This window comes from Leopardus geoffroyi, chromosome B3 (assembly GCF_018350155.1).
Source record: "Leopardus geoffroyi isolate Oge1 chromosome B3, O.geoffroyi_Oge1_pat1.0, whole genome shotgun sequence".
Classification (NCBI taxonomy): domain Eukaryota; kingdom Metazoa; phylum Chordata; class Mammalia; order Carnivora; family Felidae; genus Leopardus; species Leopardus geoffroyi.
This window is the reverse complement of record NC_059337.1, coordinates 78,875,123-78,889,785: the sequence shown is the minus strand read 5'-3', so window position 1 is coordinate 78,889,785 and position 14,663 is coordinate 78,875,123. Positions and strand designations below refer to the sequence as shown.

General features: G+C 44.6%; 1 long non-coding RNA gene across 2 annotated transcripts in view; it reads left to right on the top strand.

Annotated features, from left to right (window-relative positions):
- The first annotated feature begins 119 nt into the window (after positions 1-119).
- Positions 120-14,663, top strand: part of LOC123583494 — a 49,390-nt gene continuing 34,846 nt past the window's right edge. The window contains exons 1-2 of one of the 2 annotated variants that reach the window (XR_006704901.1): positions 120-824; positions 2,682-2,796. This is a non-coding gene — a long non-coding RNA (uncharacterized LOC123583494). Of the gene's footprint in view, positions 825-2,681; positions 2,797-13,327; positions 13,809-14,663 lie in introns of those variants that run through there. The other variant, XR_006704902.1, reaches the window with a different exon arrangement.

Sequence of the window (14,663 nt, the reverse complement as noted above, 5' to 3'; positions counted from 1 at the left end):
ATAAATGAGACGCACTTTTCCCCCTCCTCTGTAAAATAAATAATCATACAATACAAACATTTACTCACTTTGATAAACTCTCAAACTGGCAGATTTAGTATTTAAGAAAAGGAAGGAAGAAAAAACGATGCCTACGTGTGGTGTTAAAGTTCGGTTCTAAAACGAAGAATGCAATTGATGAAAACAAGAATGCTCAGGTTAATGTGGAGTTATTCCACTCTCCCCACCCCACTCCCTACCTTGAAACCCCGAGGAAGAGAGAGAGAGAATAAGCTCTGAAGAGAAGAACAGACCATTACAAACAGCTAGTGATTTTTAAAATATCTCTTACGAATACCAAAAAGAAACCTGGAACATTGGATTAACCTCATCTACCCTTCTACTATATGTATCCCACCCCTATTTCTACATATTTCCTTCCTTAAGCTCTATTTACATGTGGGAAAGTTCAAGGGTCCCAGCTATCAACGTTGGTAGTGGCATGGCCCCAAACATTGACTTCTAAGCTCCAATTTCTTAGAGCCGGGTGAGCTAATGGGCTTTGTGGACCGTTTGGAGAGCTCTGTGAGCCTTCCTCCTTCTGCCTGCTTTCCTCCTTTCACTCCCCTCCTCAGGCCTGTTATTCCTACTTTTCCTCAACTCACTTTCCTCCCTCCTCCCCTCTTCCTCCCTCCTGCTGCTCGCACCCCCCCCCTCCTCCTCCATCTATTCCTCTCCCTCACTCCATTCCTCCACCTACTCCTCCCCGTTTCTCCCCCCACAACCCCCCTTCGCATCACCACTTATAATGGCACACAAGGGCTCCCTCTGAGGTGGACGGCCCGGTACGTTTTCGTAGTCGGTCTAGCGTGAAATGATTCGGTGTAACCGGATTCTTGGGAAAGGACAGGTTACGTAAACATTTACTGATGTGGAGTAACTATACTATTTGTACTCTGATATGCAGGAAGGAAAGTGTTGATTAACACAGAAGAAAAAAAAGCGAAATTAGCTGATTGCATGCTCATAAGTGCAAGCTGTCATTGAACTGCTTTTAAAATAGACACAGCTGGGTGTTTGTGTTGAAAAATTTCTTGTGTTTTTGCTAATACTGAAATAAGCATGATTTTGTATACCAAACATTTTCAGATCATTAAAATTTGTAATCTGTGCTGGTTTTAAACACAAAGAAAAGAAACAGAATCATTTCGATGTAAAATTTGCTGATATTATATTAACTCAATCAGGTCTGTACAAATTGTGCATTGTGCCTCCTAAAATCTGTTTGATCAATTTAATACACAAAGTGCCAAACGTGGGTATTGTTTGTTAACATTGGACATTTTATTCAAATCTGAGCTCAGCAGCAAACTGGAGGGGCATTCCTTGAATACAACACCAGCACTGACTGATGAATTTTTAATGTTTTAAGGTGTTTCTTAGGTCAAAGCTGAGTGTGCATTGTTTTGTAATCTTGCATAAAAATTTAGCAGGTGAAAATAAGTTTTTCTTTTGTTTACTTTCCAAAAGCAAAAACTGGGGTCTGCTAATGAGAGCTGTAGTAATCTGGTCTATGTGCCATGAGCTGATATTGACTGGGAAAATATTGTGCATGCAAATTAAGAATGTGTTATATTATTTTAAGGGTTGCATGGATGCAAGTTTCAAAATAGGATATTTGTGTAGGAATAGATTACAGTTTAATATAATCACTCTAAAGATCTAGTCTCCCTAATGACAGAGGTCATTTGCAATTTGGGGGGAAGTGATTTTTATGATTCTTTTAATAATTTTAATTGGACTTTATGGTGAGATAGAGTACTGTATAATATATAGGTGTGGGGGTAGGCTTGTTCAACAAAACATGCAGTATTTACTCAGCAGCCCACATTTGTCTCAGCAATGGCTTCTTTTTAGAACTGCTACTAGATGAAATGGAGGGGGAGGGGGTTCTTGGGCAGAGCATTGTGCAAGTTGAAAGTCCCTGGATGGAGCTTTGTAAATCCTACTGGTCAATTTGGGTGCAAATTGGATTTGAAGGGCTGCCCAAGTCCACCTCGGGACCTCGGTCCTAAACACATGAAGCCCCAATTCTGTATTTCCACCTCAGTCTCTGTGATTACTTTCAGAAGACAGAGGGCATCCAGTGGTCTGAGATCTGAAACAAATTCTGTATCATTCTACTAGTTTCTCATCATTAGCTTAATCTTGATCTCTCACACACAAACATCTGTAAATGTGCACTGCTGATGAATCAAAGAGAAGTCAGAGCAAATGTAATTTTCTGGTATATACAGGGGTAAATATCTTTCTTTCTCTGTCTGCAGTCCCTACCCCACCACGTCCCCCGAAAAGAGGACAGGCCTCAAAAAGAGTGAGCAGTCCCAACAGAAGCCTTGCTTGGGATATGAACTAGATGATTTCATCTCTACTTTTAATTAATAACCAAGGCACCACAGCCTATTGCATCTGAGTAGGGAGCAGCACATTTAGTTTTTCCATTTGGCGGTGTTACATTAAGTCTTCTTTAAGGGCTTTCCCCCCGCTTTCTGTCGGTTTTTTCACTTCTTTTTTTTCCCCTTAGTATCTGCTGGCTAAAGGAGGGAGGGCCATTTTTACCTAAAATCCACTTTGCTTTTGGCTCCCTGGACAGAGTGTCCTTGGAGTGGCACCAAGCTCTGGCTAAAGCTCTCTTCCTGCAGATGCATAGGGAGTCCCTGACCCCGTGACGTTTGGGAACAAGTGGAACTCGTGCAGAGGCATCCAGGTATTTCCAGAGACTGACGAGCGAGGTCTGCAGTCGCTTCCTAACAGCAGGTAATGGTGCTAACATTTAGTGATTATAAGTTACTCTTTAGCGTCTTGTATCCTTGTTCTGTGGGTTTTGGTTACAGGTTACACGATTAGGTTTGCGAGAACAGTAGTGAACTAAACTTCTCAGTAAGAGGTCTTCACACCAGGGAAGTGTTACTTTTCTGCAGCAGCCCTGCCTCGTCACTCATTAGGGAGCTGCAGGTTGTCAAGCGGCTGCTGTCAGCACGCACGCGCGCACCCCCAATACCTCCGGGGGCGCGCACATGTGTGCGAGCCTGTGTGTGTGCGTGCGCGCGCACACACACACACACACACACGCGCGCGCGCGCGCACACACACACTGCACTAAAACTAAATTAAGAAGCCGATGATTAAGACAAGCGTCTACTAGGCCTGTCATTTCAGCATCCTTCCATCATAACATTGTGGCACAGGCAATTTTGCTTGAGAACCTCGAGAAAAAAAAAAAAAAAAAACTATGGGAGAGCCTCATATTTGAGAGTCGAAATGTTAAACTGGCATAAGCTATCGAAGCTTTGGAAGTGAGAAAGTCCAAGGTAAAGGAAGAAGAAGAAGGCCTGAACAGAGACCCCTGGGACTCCCCAGGCAGGTTTTGTTTTTGTTTTTGTTTTTTTTTGCCCTGTCAGAGGTTTCAGGCTCTCTGAAGGCAAGTGCATATTCATCCAAAGGAACTGCAGGAGATCTGCGACAAAATACACTTCGGGAGTAGCTTCTTCCTAATATTACCCTGTGGAGAGCGAGACACAGAGATCGACAATGCAATAGTGTCACCCTAGGGTCGAAGGACTTTTAGAAAGTCTCTCTGAACCTTTGAAATATTCTACACATTTTTCATAAATATGAAATGCCCACGACCCCTTACTTGTTTCCCATTATTTGCCAGCCTGGTCAAGACCTTCGAGGGTAGACACTTTTCAGGAGTTGAGTCCCTGGTAGTGTGAGGTGAGGGCAAGCATGTTCCATTTCTTGACCTGATCCAATTGGGAGAAATGATCCCACACCTTTTTGGGTAAACCTGCTGAGAGGTCCCTTTTCTCCTCTAGTTGCCCTAGGAAATGGCACGGCTCATCCTTCAAAGGGGTCAGGAAATGCTAAAGAGAAAGACAAAGAGTTGGAGGGGGGATGGTAAACGAGTATGATGGAGGTCTTTAGCTTTCACTCTGGAGTCTATCTGAAAAGGGAGGAATTGAGATTGGTCAAAAGTCGGCACACAAGATAATGGATTTTCCATCAGTGGGACACCAAAAGAGGGAGAAAAAGAAAGATTTCATAAATATATATCAGGCTGAAAGAAGAACTTCCAGGCCTCAAAATGCTGAGTTCCTAACTATCCTGTCACTGTTCTCCTTAATTAGTTGGAGCTTCAGTTTGATTTCCCGTAGAAGCCTGAATAATCTACTTTGGGAAGTGTTCTAGAGTCTTCCGAGAATGTGGTGCATCCACTCTGCTCTATTTTGAAGCACCCTTCTAAAGGCCCTCCATACTCCAGTCGTTGTGAGGGAAGACGGATGGGTGTTTGTTACTCAGTCTCGGGTTTTAGGTGGTCAACTCTCAAAGGTACACGAGGAGCACTGAACAGCCCAAAGTCCGTGTTGGAGAGTGACGAGTGTGTTTGCGAAAACACACTCGGACCTACTAACAGTCTGTGAAGGAATGGGGGAAGAGAAAAAACTGCAAGCGCTGGGGTGGGCAGGCCAGGAGGCACGCAGAGAGCCCTCCCGTCACAAAGTCCCTCTTCTCCTGGGGAAAGTCAAATGGGAGAAAGCGAACTATTTGCCAATCCAATACATCACCTCCCTTTCTAAAACCCCAAATGGACAAACCAATGAGCCCGTTTTGACTTCCTGCCTACCTCATACCCACCTGCCTCCTCGCTCTCGAACTGCGGTTCCCGGAGATCTTCCTCCTCCCCCCTCCTAACAGCGGTGGAGAATCTATTGGAGCTGCGTTTCCCCAAAGGTCCGGATCTTCCCCCTCCCCCGCTCACGCCCCTAGAGGCTGTACTACCCTGGCAGTTCCCGGAGAGGACGGTCGCCGAGTCCCGGCTCCCGGGCCCGCGCACCGCTCCTCCCAGCGCACACCCGCGCGCCTGCCCCGCGCTCCTTTGTCGCTGGAGCCTGCCGAGCACAGTCAAGCTTAGAGGACCTGCTTTTAGGTTTCATTTCCGGATTTTCCCCCCTTACAGTTACCTTTCCAGACGAGATGTCTCGTGTTTGCACATCATACCGGAAGCACACACACAGATCAGTATTTTTGGGCTAAGAGGTCACCTGCTACGGTGAACGCGGAAAAAAAAAAAAAAAAAAAAAAAAGAGAGAGCGAGCGAGAGACCAGTTGATGGTTTTAAGCCTATTATTTGTATAAAGCACAGATCCGACTTAAAAGACTAGGGTTCGTGTAGGCGAAGTTAATTCGCATATTCAGTTACGTGTACGGGATGTTGAACCCAGTCGGGGAGGGCAGTTGTACCCCTATTTGTCTCCTGACCTTTGGAAGAAGCCGCGCGCAGGGAGGAAAGGAGCGGCCAGGGTAAGCTAAAGGCAGAATGGCGTCAGGAGCAAGTTCCCGTTAGCAGGGGGAACAAACCCACCAGACCCCCCGTTTCAGAATCTACAACAAAGGTAGTGCGGGGGGGGGGGTCACTTTTCTTTTAAAAACAATCCTAGATTCTTGTTTACCAATTTCAGTATCTTCCTCCTGGGTTTGTCCTAAGGCACGAAGGAGATCAAGTACTGTTCATGAAAAAAGCCCGGCCGGCAAGTTTGCCTGGTGAGCGTGTGAACTACGAATCGCCACGGCGAAGAGGTTTCTTTCTTTCTTTTCCTTTTTCTTTCTTTTTTTTCCCTCTCACTCTTTTCTTTTCTCCTTGGGGCACGAACTTGTTCGATAAGACAGAGGAGGCCACGAAGCAGCGGAAACGCTGCAAAAGCCCCAGCTCCTTTGGAGAGCAGCCTGTGAAGCTGGCAGGCGGCGGCTGCGCGCTGTCTAGGAGCGGAGCGACGCCGCACTCGCTCCGAAGCTGTCCCAACTCCTGCCGCGGCGGCCGCCGGCGACACCCAACGCTGCGCTGGGATCGCTGCCCAAGCGGCCTACCCTTTGGCCTTGGAGTAAACAGCCCAGGAGATGAGAGAAACGGCCCCTAATTGGGCTGAGCGTCTGCTCTCCAGCTCGGAACACTAAACTGGGCCCGCGGGTTTTCCCGGAGGAAGTTGCAAGCCCGACCACAAAGCAAAGGATGGGAGACACTAGATTTTAAACAAGTCCGGAGTCACACACGAAACGTTATTTTTCTCATTAATTAGGAGTAGTTCCCTTTGCCTGTTTATATGCACGCGCACGCAATTGATCACACACCGCGATTTACTCGAAGAATGCTTAGGTATCTTTAGCACACACTCTCCATTCTTTGTCTCCTTGAACATTTTCAGCTGATAGTGTGGCTGGTTGGGATCAATTAGCACTGGATTTTGCCCCAAGATTGCTCCCCAGGGCGGACAAATGGAGCCAACTCATCTCCCGCGATGTTTTTCGCCCACGTGCGTATCCACGCCAGGGCTTTAGAAGCAGTTCAAAATCCCCAGCCTTGGTTTCACTTGATTTTGTTGTTGTTGTTGTTATTGATAAATATTGGGTCATACACAAGGCACTTGTCAGAGCCTTTGGCTCATTCTCGCAGCTGCAGCTCCTAGCGGGGCGTTTGAGTCGTGTCCTAGGAACTGGAGGGATTTATTGGGAGAAGAATTGCACATTCTCTGCTCCTTCACTTGCAGAGATGGTCTCTTAAAATCCTGTGTCCTGTCTGCGTGCTGTCACGTTTGTTTCTTGGTTTGTTCAGATATGTCAACACTGGGTGGATGCTTGTGTCTTTTAAATGTATTTTTTTTTTAATTGAACTTGTCTTTAAAAAAAGGAGGAAGAAACTATCGATCCCAGTTCTCTAGGTGTATCTGAAACGAAGGAGAACGTAGGCCAGTAGACAGATAATTGCAATTAGGGCTGGGTCGGGGTTGCCGGGTGGTGGCGGTTGGGTAGATTGGACATTTGGGGGTTGTGTAATTGGAGTAATGTATACAGTTTATCTTTTGGCTGTGCTGTGCCTCCTCTTTCCCTTGATACATATTCCACATAAACTGAACCCATGGTCGGCTTGTCTTGGCATGTTTAAAGCTCCAGACACCCAACAGTATCATTACAGGAAAGAGACAAAACCCCAAAGACTCCAGGCAGGGAGACGGCTGCCTTTGGGGTGAATGGGGAATTTGCCTTGGCGTTGGACTTTTCGGGTAAGCGAACCCACTGGCTCAGACTGCCTGGCAGCCAGAGTTCAGGTCTTCCCCGCGCTGAAGTGCAGGGAGGGGGTGGGGATAGGGGTGGGGAAAGAAACAGCTGATTTTTGACATTTCAAAGGGACTCTTTCTATTTATCAGTGTTACCGAAGTGTACGTTACTGGAGAAACAACAAAACAAGCATAGAGCTGCAATTTTCAAGAAAATAGGATCCCCAAATATAAAAATAAAAAAGTAGCAGATAAGATGTATAATTCAATCAAATTACACAAAATTGCTTGAAAATCCAGAACAGTAGCGATCCATTATGCCTCTGTTTTATTAGTGACAAGTACAATTACTCTAAAATAAAGAACACTGGTGAATATATAATTGGCTGTAATCATGTTAGTGTTTGAATAAAAATGACGGGAACATTTAACACTTTGACAACAAAATGTTCAGAAATAACTTATTTATTCAAACAGTTTTTATTTTCCACCAAGTGAAGGAGAAACACAGTTTGCCTAGGAAAATCAATGACTTTTCCCTACAATAAATAAATACCCAAAAGGGGGAAAAACAGCCCCACACCTCTATATTATTACTATTATTATTTTTTAAAGCCAGCAAGAAGCTTAATCCTGTGTTTGGAGTCAGCACCCGCCTGTGGTTGCGTACCAACATCCGCCACCTAGAGGAAGAGGTCTGCAGCTCACCCAACGCCAACCCGTTTTCCCGTGGTGACCTCGGGAATCAAACTTAATATTCCTTTGCAAATCGCTCCCCAAACTACCTCCCCCTCCCACACCCCCTCACATCCCCTTCCGCCCTACAACATCGTCACAATATTTTCTTAGTAATTGCTCCGTGCAGTTGACAGAAGCGCCAAGTCTCCGGCGGCGCGGTGCTCTCCCAGCAAAGCGCCAGAGCGCGTTGGGAAACAGGTCAGGGAATATTTGGGTCTGGAGCGATAATCCATTTTTTATCCAAAATTCGTCTAGAGCAGCCTGAATTCGGGGCTCCTAAAGCAACGCCTGATGCCGGCACCACCACATGCCAATGCTTTTTTAGGGCTTTCTCGGAGAGACCAGCCCGGATTCCTCTCTCGGCCAGTTGCTTACCGCGGGGTTTTTCCCGACTTTTCCTCAGTCCACGCTCCCCTGCACCCCCAAACACGAAGATCTGAGATCCTGGTTCTCTCTAATCAGTTCTTCGAGCCCAACGGGTCCTTTGATTTTCCAAACGGGTTGCTTGAGGTGCTGAGGTAAAGGCATTAGAGGGGAGACTAGGTTTGGATGGGTGACCCCTGTGGCCTGGGGGGAGCAGCCCGGGAGTAACCCCAGGCCTTGACACCGAGTCCCGGAGTTTCGAGAAACTTCCACAGTGTGCGGGGAAATTTGAGGCTGGGCCCGCAGGGACTAGGGGCCTTTCCGCATTTTAGTCTCGGTGGATCCTATCGGCTTCTTGCGCAGAAAAAGCCAACCTCACTCCCGGTCCTTGCCCGGCTGCTTCCGACTCCTGTCTTGGAGAAAGGAGATGCTAAGGGAGGGCGAAGGGTTTAGGGAAAGAAAAGTAACGAGGGTGATCCGTGCGCTCCACGGCTGGTTGATCCCCGAGCAAGCAAACTGTGGATATCGGCGCGCCGGCTTGCAGGCATTTCTAACCCCCAACCCGTCCAAAGTTTTGTTTTGCTTTGTTTTAAGGTATCCAGAACACTGTTCAAGCTGAAAGTTTGCTAGAAAGGCAGGGAAGGAACAAGCAAGGCTAATTCGTTTGGGGGGAGAAAGAAAACTCATAAATAATTGGAATTCAATTGGGTTTAATTTCATCAGTTTCCCCTTCCCCCCTTTTCTTCTCCTTTTTTTTTTTTTTTCTTCCTCGATTTCTCTCACCTTTGCCTTCCGCCTTCTCCCCGCCCCCCCACCCCATCCCTTCTCCCTATCCCTATTCCTGTCGTTATCCCTCTCCCGGTCTCTCTGGGTGTCAGAGAAAAGAGGCGGCTCGAAAGGGGTGGAGGTGACCGTTTTTATGCAGAGTTTCAGAACCGCCTCGTCTGTTGTCCGTCCCAACGCTGGAGCTTAAAGGAGACATCCCAGGGATGACTCTTCCTTTCCCCTCTCCCAGAGGCGACCTGAGAACCTCGGACTAAGAAGCTTTATCATCATTATTATTATTTTTTAAAGATAGTTGAAATAAGCCTGTACACTATATAAAACAACCAGCCTCTAAAACTGGTCACCCAGTACATGCCTGGCCCCAGGGAACGAGGCTCGCCCTAAAACTCACTCCACCCAATCCCCAAGAACTGAAACCCTCAGAAATGTTTCATTTGGTTTTTGGTGAAAAGTGGCGCTTCCACTCTCAAATGCCAGGTCTAGCGTTGCTCTCCCGCATCATATTAACAGGCGATGTTAGCCTTCCCCTACGTGTTTAGGCTGCTAATGCGGGCCACTTAACGCACAAAAATGCTCATCTGTGGAGATTTTCCCAAGGCTGTTCGCGATGCTGGCTCCTTTTTCTTTTCTTTTCAGGGCACGTCCATTCCTCCCTCCCCCTCTGGGGGCTCAACAAGGGGGTTCAACAAGTTTCAGCGAGAGTGTGAGAGCCCTCTCCTCTATCTCCTGCCTGTCAACCCACCCAAGGGGTTGTACGTTTTTGGTTTTCCCTCAGGAGCAGGAATAAATGGATGCTTCAGCCACGGCACTGGGTTGCCTCCGTCAGTTAACTTGCCTTCATCTTTCCTTTCTGCCTCCTCACTTCAGTCTGTGAAAGCAGCTCAGGACTGCATTCACAGCTGCCTCTGTATCCTTCTTAGCCCTAGCCTTCTGAAGAAAACTCTACTGGTTTTCTTTTCTGATGGCTGGAAAGCTGGGTTGGAGATGCTCTCTGTATAGGATTGTTTATGTGTCGTGGACGTTTGTCTACTTTTAATAACTTTATGGAGGAGACTGTCTGGAGGAAGGAATCACCTGAACCTAGATGACGGCTTTTGTCATATTCTCTTACTCTTTTAAAGTCTGGCCTGGGAAAATCATGTGTTCTCATGATTCACATGTATCAAGTTTCCAAGGAGAAGGCCATCGGGGAGAAAATAAAACAAAACTAACTTTATATGTAGTAAGTATTACTCACTGGGTTTTGGTTTTAAAAGATTATTGTCTTCATGGCTCCCATCGGGAACATTTTTGCTTTTTAAAAACCTATATAGACACGAGAGTAGAGTTTTACACCTCTGGTTCTACCAGTCTCTTCCTATGGATCCTTAGGCAAGTTACTTCAGCTTTCCGGTTCTTTCTCTCTTCATCTAAGACGTAAGTGATCTGCATTCATTAATATATAAAATAGCATCCACTTACCAAAATATCAACAACAATAAAAACAATTCCCAAAACCATAAGATTTTTTTTTTTTTTTTTTCTGGAAAGCTGGAAGAAAATCTGATTCAAACGACAGCAGCGACATCTAGTGACCATAACGCTCAATAGTAGTGATGAAGGTGTGGGATAGTTTACTGAGGAATGGATTTTCACAGGAGAGAGACCTGTGGTTTTTCTAATTAATCTTGATTATCTGGAAAACAGTACTCTCTTGATATCAAAGGATGTTTTACTGAGTTTATATTATGGTAGTAATATATAGAGAGAGGAAAAGACGTTTACCTCGGGTGTCTGCACACAGGGCAATTGCAAGAAGATTCTTCAAAATGTTTTAAATTCCGTGTCAGGAGACGTTCTAAAAAATACTTTTGGGCAGTGTACTTTATTGAACCAATTTTCCAAATTATAATCAAATGTATTAATACATAAATACTTAGTAAAATTGGAAAAGGAAGAAATTCCTGAGATTTCCTTTGGTCTGGACCAACCATTTAGTTGATTCGAGATTGCTGTTTAGTCAATATCAGGAAACATACTAAAGATAACCCCTCCTTTAAGTTACCACATATATTCTCTGCCTATATCATATTTGCTCAAAGATGTTTCGAAGTTCGAAGAAATGGGATTCCCGTTCCCAGATGGACGCCATCTCCTTAAATGGAATATTTGGGCACTGGTGAGGTCTTAACAATGGCAGAGACTTAGCAATGGCCCAGGACTTTTCAGAATAACAATTTTAGCATTTGCTTGGCATTTAACAATTTAAACAGAGGTAACAGAAGAATTCATCTCATTCCCTATGACTTTATAAATTGGCCATGTGTGTGGGTGTAGTTTGTGCACGTACTCACTGAAGCATAAGTGTGTTTAATTTCGTATTAGCAAAGCAGCTGATGACTACTGGAATATAGAGATCCATGTTTTGTAACTTTAATGGGGGCCAATTTTTTAATTCCATTTTATTTTTGAACAACAATTTCTGTGCCTTTACTATGGGGTTTGGTCATCGAGTGGCATACTAGCTATTTAGCTATATAGTATTTTAAACTAATAAGATAACTGGACTTGTTGTTAATACTTTGGAGAATCTGAACTGGTCACCCAACTTCTCTTGGCCTTAGTTTCCTCCTAGAGAAATGAGAAGGTTGAACTCTCTGTTGTTCCTTATAGCTGGAAAGAGCTATAAGTCAATAAACCAGGAACCCTCATTCGGGAAGACTCTCTGTTTTTGCCCCTGTTGTCATTTGTGACCCTTCAGTGTCAGTTCTGAATTTTCCAGTTAGGCATCTCATCAGAAGTAAGAATTAAAAGAACTGATGAAATCTTCTTCGTCATGTCCCTCCCATCTTCTCCTTTGTTTGATTTAAAAGTATGACACAAATTGGGGCACCTGGGTGGCTCGGTCAGTTAAGCGTCCGACTCTTGGCTTCAGCTCAGGGCATGATCCCATGGTTCGTGAGTTAGAGCCTCTCAGCAGGCTCTGTGCTGATGGCACGGATCCTGCTTGGGATTCTCTCTCTCCCTCTCTGTGTTCCTCCCCTGCTCTCTCTCTCTTTCCAAATAAATAAACTTAAAAAAATTAAAATAAACGACAAAACTCATAGATTTTCCAGTTAATGTTCATTCAGGCGTTGGTATGCACTCAGCTCTCTCTTGCTGTCCATCCAGAAAAATCACAGCATAGGAATGGGACTAAACTAACACAAAGCTGAGGCAGCTGTATTTGAGTTTCTCTAACACGTTCCCATATCCTTAGAGTAATGATTATTATTGCTATTAATTTTGGGGGGAAGGGGGACCAGAGCCAAAGTATTCTGGCGGCAAACAGCCCACATTTCCTCCCGGCTTCTGTGACCCTATGAATAAATTCCTTCAGGAGGTGGCAGTAAAATATCTCCCACTTGTATCTGGCTTGGAACATCATTATACACATTTAGCAAGGAGAAGACTGTGAACAGGAGGCAAATATTACTCCATAATGCAAATACACTCATCATTTAACATGAGTTCCAGTGAGGAGGAACTCTCCTGACCTGGTCTGATAGAAAGAACAAGGTTCATTACAAAGAAAATTCTGAATCTGCCAAAGGTTTAGTTTTTAGATGCTTTTCTTTTGTTCTCTAGGTTATCTTCCTGCTTTTCCTACTACTCAGACTGATGATAAAAATACTGCATATTTGTATAAAATTAACAAGGCTTGCTTTTTTCTGTGAATTCCTTTAGACCCAAGAGATAGATATTCTTTTTTATTTTAGAGGTGAGGAAACTGGGGCTCCTGGGTGGCTCAGTCAGTTGAGCGGCCAACTCTTGGTTTCAGCTCAGGTCATGATCCCAGGGTCGAGGATCGAGCTCCGTGTCAGGCTCCTGCTAAGCATGGAGCCTGTTTTAGATTCTCTCTCTCTCTCTCTCTCTCTCTCTCTCTCTCTCTCTTCTTTTGCCTCTCTTCCCCCTCCCCCCCCCCCCGTTCACGTGTTCTCTCTCTCTCAAACTAAAAAACAAATAAAATAGAAGTGAGGAAACTGACCTAGAGAGGTCACCTAGCTGACCTAAACTCACATCACTAGGAAGACACAGAAAAGGAGTATGGATCCTGGCCTTGGAGGGGGTACATGTTACTCCTGGTCGTCCTTAGGGTGGGGGCCCTCACGGTGAGACCCGGGTAACTGATTGAACCTGCTACTGTTTGTTAGGCCTCACAAAGTTTCCGCCACACATATGTGAGAAGTTTCAACTTTTGGAGGATTCTAGGGACCGCTTGTAACAAGAGAGACTCTGTGCTTGCTAATCTTCCTTCACGTATGATTTTATCCTCTTAATGCTAACAATGTTATATTCTTAATATATTATTTCTATTTCCTACAGGAGAGGTCTTCTTTGCAAAAATATTGTACTTAAAACATGCTCGTTAACGATCTTGGGGATGTAAGATTTTGGAGTTGGAATGAATGAGAGACATCATCTGTTTCAGCAGCTCTGGAGAGAGATCGCTATCTGAATCAATGGCTCCAATGAGTTGTGCTTAGCTGGAGTCCAGATTATCCTCAGTATCCTGGCGTTGTTTCCTGCCCATCTCCTTTGCTTCTTGGCTTCATATGTTAACGTATTTGGGAACTCCATTTTTGCTGGCTACCCTGTGGTCAGGTTTTCCAAGCGGGCTGCCTCGTCAATAGTGCGGTGTAGATCTGGCCAAGGAGCTTATTCTCAGCTGGGAGCTGTTAAATCTTCCTCTTGAAGGTATTTTCACTCAAGTAGCTCTCTGCTGCCCTCCACTGGCACTCAGCCACAAGAGCTAGCTAGCCTTCTGCGTCCGTGCTAACTCAGTGCATCCCATCCCTGGCTTCAAAGGAGGTATGGGAACTTTATTAACCACCCTATAGAGGGCCTTTGTAGCCCTGAGAAATAGAACCCAAGTCCCTCCGTGTCTACTTATAGTCCATGCCCTCACGTCCTACGGGTTTGCTGATGGGCTGTGAAGGAGTATATCTGACTTTATTTAAGTATTTGCGCTGGCGTATTTGGAAGGGCTTCTTGAAAGTATAAACCTTCTCTTTAATTATCAAGCTGAAATACCCTTCAGCTGACAGAAGACTAGGCCGTAAATTTCTGAACTTGCTGTATTACTCAGTCTTACGGAAAATGAAATATTTTATTTTTAATGTTATCAAGATACGATTAATTTTATGAAGCTCCTAAATAATATGTACCCTTTTCATTTATTCCACAAACATCTATCAGCCACTATGTATATTATGATATATGCCAGGCACTATTGTTGGTGCTGAGAATACAGCATTGAAAAAAGGAGACAAAAAAACCTCTGAAAATCACAAAACAATGCTCTGCCTTTCTTGAGCTCACTTCTTAGTTAGGAAAGTTAAACATTAAAACAAATTAATAAGCAAAATGCTCTTTAAAGAAATATAGTATTACCATATCTCTTTCCTACCATAAACACACTGTAATGATCTCATGTATTTAAGAATGCTGGCATTAAGATTAAGAGAGGCATAATCAGAGGTTAGATAGGGTCTGTGTAGGCTACAAATATTCAGTGTTTTTCTTTCACTTATTCATAAATTTACTATGAGTATAGTAAGGGCCTATAAAAATAATTGATGCAGATGACTGTTTGGATCTCTCAGCTGCAAAGATGTTTCATCTTTTGATTCCATTACAGTCTTCTCTCCTGTTAAAATGTCTGGT